The sequence below is a fragment of the Cynocephalus volans genome, chromosome 3 (genome assembly GCF_027409185.1).
Source record: "Cynocephalus volans isolate mCynVol1 chromosome 3, mCynVol1.pri, whole genome shotgun sequence".
NCBI lineage: Eukaryota > Metazoa > Chordata > Mammalia > Dermoptera > Cynocephalidae > Cynocephalus > Cynocephalus volans.
The window spans coordinates 3,441,708-3,447,839 of record NC_084462.1 but is presented as its reverse complement, the minus strand read 5'-3'; positions in this window follow the sequence as shown (position 1 = coordinate 3,447,839).

The following is a 6,132-nucleotide window of genomic DNA, read 5'->3' as shown; positions in this document are numbered from 1 at the left end:
TTCACAAGGAAGACGTCCATTACCTACTGTTTATCAGGTACCTGATGTTTTCCGCCCTCACCTCTTCATCTTACCTCAGCGCCTCCCATTCTCCACCTTCCCGATCATGGCCCTTGCTTCCCTGCACACCTCCCACCCTTCCTCTCATTCTATTTACCTAGCCATAGCAGTTGTAGTGTCATCGCACCAACAGCGTCTCAGAGGCAAGAGAGGACCAGGACATATCCTGCTGCTAACTCTGACCTCAGATCTGTAAGTCCTAGAGGGCAGGATTTGGAAAGGATGAGAAGAAGGGCAGCGGTAAGAAGCAGGGATGGAGGGAGAGATAAGTTCGCTGCTTCCTAGAGACTCTTGTCTCTTCAGCCACCCTTAAGGCCTGTTTATCTTTCCAATTAGGAGCCTCACGGGACCAGATGCTGAGGAGCGTCAAGGATAGGAGTTTGTCCCTATGATTTTGTGTGAGGTCCCAATATCATGTCTGCTTCCTTATTTCTGGAGTCTTCATTCTTAATCTCTTCTCCTGTCAAAAGGCTTCAAAGGCCAGGCTGAGGAGTTTGGATTCTCTCCCAAGTCAATGGGGAAGGTCATGGAAATCATGGAAAGGTTATGAACCATGGGGGAACAGGGATGGGTGGTATAAAGGTCCCTCTAGGTCTGCATTGAGGAGGAACCAATAGTCCAGGAGAAGGAATGGTGAAGACTGAGCTGGAACAGTAGCTACAGGGAGTGGAGAGAAGGGGATATACACAGGTACTTCAGAACGTTTATGGAAAAATGGAATTAAAAGATAACACGAATTTTTTCATGAACTTTTTGAAGACACCTAGTAGTTAAGAGAGATATTTGAGAAATAAACAATTTTTCTATGGCTGACAGGATAAACTCCAAAATCCCTTGCCTGGCATTGGAAGATCTCTGTGATTTTACCCCACGTGTCCCCTATCTCCACTGCCCCCTTCCCTACACCCCTGTCACTCTTTCCATGCTAAAGAGAAGAAAGTATTCTTTCTACATATATGCCATGCATTCCTACCTATGTATGTTTACCCTTTTCATGACATCCTTCTGCAACTCAATCCTCTACCCACGTTCAAATCCTATCTCTTTCCAAGTCCATGTTAAATGTGACTTCTTTTTGGAAGTTCATTCTTAAATTTCCAAAGCAACAAAGAAGCCTCCTTTCTCAGACTCTCCTTGGTACTCTTATCTGTCCCTTGCTCTTAGGGCACCATCTCAGGCAGACCCCGAGAGTTGCCTGCCTGATATCTGTCTTCCTCTCCCTCCTTATTATTTCAAATTTGTTCAGGTGATCAAGTTCCCCGTGCGAAAGAAAAAAAAGCTCTATTTTCCAGCCTCTTTTGCATCTAGTGGTGGCCATATGACACAGTTCTGGCCAGTGAGCCAAGAAGAAGAAAAATACTATAAAATTATTATCAGCAAATAAAAGCCTATTCAGCCACTCCCCATCCCACCAACCCCCCCCCACACACACACAGACCTTTTTTTGCCATCACCATTAAGCTCCAAAGGCCTGCTTTTTGCATATAACACTAGCTAATAAAATTCCAGGGCCTAGTTTTTAAAAAGTAAGTTTTCATCATAAAGTGAGTCTCAGAAAGAGTTGTTCCCTTCCTCTGCATCAATAAATCAAAAGGTATTGTTCATTGTTATAAAATGGTTCGAGGAATCTTATTTGATTCTGTGCAAAACTGAGAATGTTTGTAACAATATCATTTATACAGTTTTGAATAAATATTTATGACTATACTGACTTGTTCTGGTGTCTGTTAATACAAATCTGCCCTTGGAAGAATAATGTAAACAAAATGGTCTTATGAGACTTCAAAGATGTAAGAAAATATTCCATGTCTTATGAAAATTATCCCCCCAAAAATGAAATTCTGGCTGGTTGTCTTACCTAAAGATTTCTTGCTCTGGTAGTATTAATTGTAATTGACATCTCTGTTTTCCAAAGTTGTATACCTAACTGCAAGACTACATTCTTCTTTTCTCTCATGTGGACAATGCAAAAATAAAATCCTTTGACTCTGCTAGAAATTTGTCTACTTAAAATACTGTATTAGTCTGTTTTCTGTTGCTTATAACATAATATCTGAAACTAGGTAATTTATAATGAAATGAAATTTATTTCTTAGATTCAGAGGCTGGTCCAGGGGGTGCTTCTGGTGAGAACCTTCTTCTGAGTGGAAACGCTCTACAGGATCCCACAGTGACAGGCAATCACATGGCAAGGATGGCATGAGTGAGAGCTCTTTCACATGCTTTCCTTATCAAGCCACCAGTCCACACCCATGACAACCTATTAAACCTTCAACCCATTACTCCATAAATGAGTTAATCTGTTCATCAGGGCACAGTCCTCACAATCTAATCACCTCTGTAAGGCCCTACCTTTCAAATAACATAATTTAGTTTCCCACCCCCTCAATATTGTTACAATGGGGATTGTTTCTAATAGAGCTTTGGGGGTAAACATTTCACCTACAGCATTCTGCCCCTGGCCCCCAAAGTTCATGTCCTTCTCACATGTAAATACATTCATTCCATCCCCAAAGTCTTAATTTGTTTCAATTCAAAAGTCTAAAGTCTCATCTGTGAACTCAAACAAGTTATCTATTTCCAAGACACAATGGTGGGATAAGCTTAGCATACATATTCCCATTCACAAAGGGAGAAAAAGGCCAAAAGAAAGTGATAAACGATCCTAAACATGTCTGAAACCCAGCAGGGCAGGCATTAAATCTTAAAGCTGGAGAATAATCTACCTTGACTCCATGTCTGCCATCCTCTGCACACTGGTATGGCAGTTGGGCCTCCAAGGCCTTGGACAGCCCCATCCCTGTGGCTTTCCTGGGCTCAACAAATGCTTCAGCTCTCTCAGGCTGTGTTGCACACAGGTAGCTCTATAGTTTTGAGATCTCCATGGTGATCCTGCTACCATGGCTCTACTAGGCAAGGCCCTGGAAGGTGTTCTCTGCTGCAACTCTGACCTTACATTTCTGCTTGACATTGCTGTAGTGGAGGATCTCTGCAGGGACTCGGCCCCCATGACAAATCTCTTCCTGGGTCCCCAGGCTTTTCCAGACATCCTTTGAAACCTGGGTGGAGGCTGCTATCCTTCCATAGCTCTTGCATTCTGCCAGCCTGCACATTTAACACCATATAGACGCCACCAAGGCTTCCAACTTGTATCTTCTGAAACGACACGTCCAGCCACACCTGGACCTGTTTTACCTATGGCTGAAGCAGTTAGAGAAGCCAGAGCAGCCAGGGTGCAGAGAGTAGCATCCCAAGGTGGCTCTGGGTAGCAAGTCCATAGAGGGCATCCCACGCCTGTTCCCTGAAACCACTCTGTCTGTGATGAGAGGGGATGCTTCAAAGACCTCTGAAACGCCTTCAGGTTTTTTCCCCATTCTCTTGATGATCCGTCCCTTATCTCCTAAGCTCCTTAGGAGAAAGTTTGCTGGGCTACACCCTTGGTTTCCTCTCCTGAACACACTTTTCTATTCTTTATATGGCTAGGCTGAGAGTTTTCCAATTTTTTATTCTTTGCTTCCTTTTTAATTATAAATTCTACCTTCGTGTCAAGCCTCTGCTGCCGTAATTCAGCATAAGCTGCTAGAAGTAGCCATGAAACTTCCTAAATGCTTTGCTGCTTAGAAATGTTTCCCACCACTTTTAAGTTCCACATTTCATACAACTTTTGGGCATGGAGACAATCTAGTCAAGTTATTTTCCAGTTCATAACAAGGGTGACATTTGCTCCAGTTTCCAAAAAGCTCTTCCTTATTTCCATCTGAGACCTCCTCAGAATGGCCTTTACTGTCCAAATTTCTATCAGCATTCTGATCACCACCATTTAATCAGTCTCTAAGAAGTTCCAAACTTTCCCTGGTCTTCTTGTCTTCTAAACCCTCACTAGAACCTAGGCCTTATGTAGCCTGCTCCTCTAAATTCTTCTAGCTCTGCCCATTACCCAGTTCCAAGGCCACTTCCACATTTTCAGGTATTCATCATAAGCAACACCCCACTTCTCAGTACCAGTTTTCTGTATTCGTCTGTTTTCTGTTGTTTATAACATGATACCTGAAACTGGATAGTTTATAATAGAAAGAAACTTATTTCTTACAGTTTCAGAGGCTAGGAAGTCCAGAGTCCAGGGGATGCATCTGGTGAGGGCCTTCTTCTGGATGGAAACTCTCTACAGGGTCCCATGGTGACACAGGCAATCACATAGCAAGGATGGCATGAGTGAGAGCTCTTTCACGTGCTCTCCTTATAAAGCTACCAGTCCACGCCCATGATAACCAATTAAACCATCAACCCATTGCTCCATGAATGGATTAATCCATTTACAAGGGCACAGTCTTCATGATCTAATCCCTCTCAAAGTTTTCCCACCTTTCAAATACCATAATCGGATTTTCCATCCTCTTTACACTGTTACAATGAGGTTCAAGTTTCTAATACATGAAATTTTGGGGGACACATTTGACTCATAGCAAATAGCAAACATAAGAGGCTTTCTGCTGGAGACTTTTGAAACTTCCACTTTTCTGATATTGGTACCACTATTTCTTTGTCACTTTTTCTTCTTCCTCCCTGGAACATGGAGCTAGAGCAGCCATCTGACAACCATGAGGATGAAAGCCAGAGATTTAAAGATTTTCTTGACAATAGCATAGGAAGCCTAATTCCTGATGGCCTTGTGGAGCTGCTACACCAAGCACACACAGCCTACTGCCATATTTCTTCATTTGATTGTCACTCTAATTGAGAAACTGATGAAATATCTTACCAGGGAATCTATCTATGAGTGAGCTCCTTGAGGGAAGGCCCTATGTCAAATAGACCTTTGTGTCCTCCACAGTACTTAGACAGGTTCTTGTCTGATAAATATTTGCTGAAAAATAAAATGAACGAGCACAATATTTTCCTGGCTTGTGAAGAGCAGGAATGCCTGAGTTTGAGCCTCAGCTGTACTATGAAAGCTGGCACTGCTTTCTGGCTGACCCAATGAACATTCCCAACTATGTTATCCCTTGCTGGTACCACTAGAGAGGCCAGAAATAATGAATACTTTCCCAGCTTCCTTTGCAGGTAAGGGTGGCCATGTGACACAGCCTGCTGGGGCTCTGAAAAGATTTTTTTAAATGATTCTGATAGGGGTATAGTTTACATCAAATAAAAAGCATCCATTTTATGTGTACAGTTTAATGAATTTTGACAAATGAATGCACACATTTAATTACCACCCCAGTTAAACTATAGAAAACTTTCATCAGCCTCTATTTTTTTCCTAACATATAAAAATCCAATTAGTTGTTGTATACTGACTGTCTCCTATGATCCTGCTAAATTCACTTATTAATTATATAGGTTTTTTTGCAGATTCTTTGGGATTTTCTATGTAGACAATCGTTATCTGTGAATAAGGACAGTTTTATTTATTCCTTTAAAATCTGTGTACCTACTGTTTCTTTTTCTTGCCTTACTGCACTGGCAAGGACCTCCCATACAATGCTGAATAGAGGAGTGTCTGTATATATCCTTGCCTTGATCCCAAGCTTAGATGGGAAGTACTCAGTCTTTCATCATTAAGCAAGGTATCAGTCATATCTTTTTCATGGATATCCGTTATCAGGTTGAGAAATTTCCTTCTTTAGAGTTTGCTGGAAGTTCTTCTTTTTTTCTTTTTCTTTTTTGGTTAACCATGAGTGGAGGTTGAATTTTGTCAAATGCTTTTTCTGTGTCTATTGGAAAGATGGTGATCACACAGTTTTTCTTCCTTTGTTGACATATTACACTGATTGATTTTAAAATTTTGAATCAACCTTGCATTTCTGGGATAAACTCACATGATCATGATGTATTAAAATGATTAAAATTTTTAAAAATATTTTTGGATTTGATTTGATATTTTTTGAAAATTTCTGTATCTATCATCACAAGGGATATTAGTTCAGAGTTTTCTTATAATCCTATGTCTGGTTTTGATATCAGAGCTAGCCTCATGAAATGAGTAGGAAAATGTTCCTCTCCTCTATTTTCTTGAAGAATTGTGTAGAATTGGTATTATAATAACTTATTCTTTAATGTTTGGTATAATCC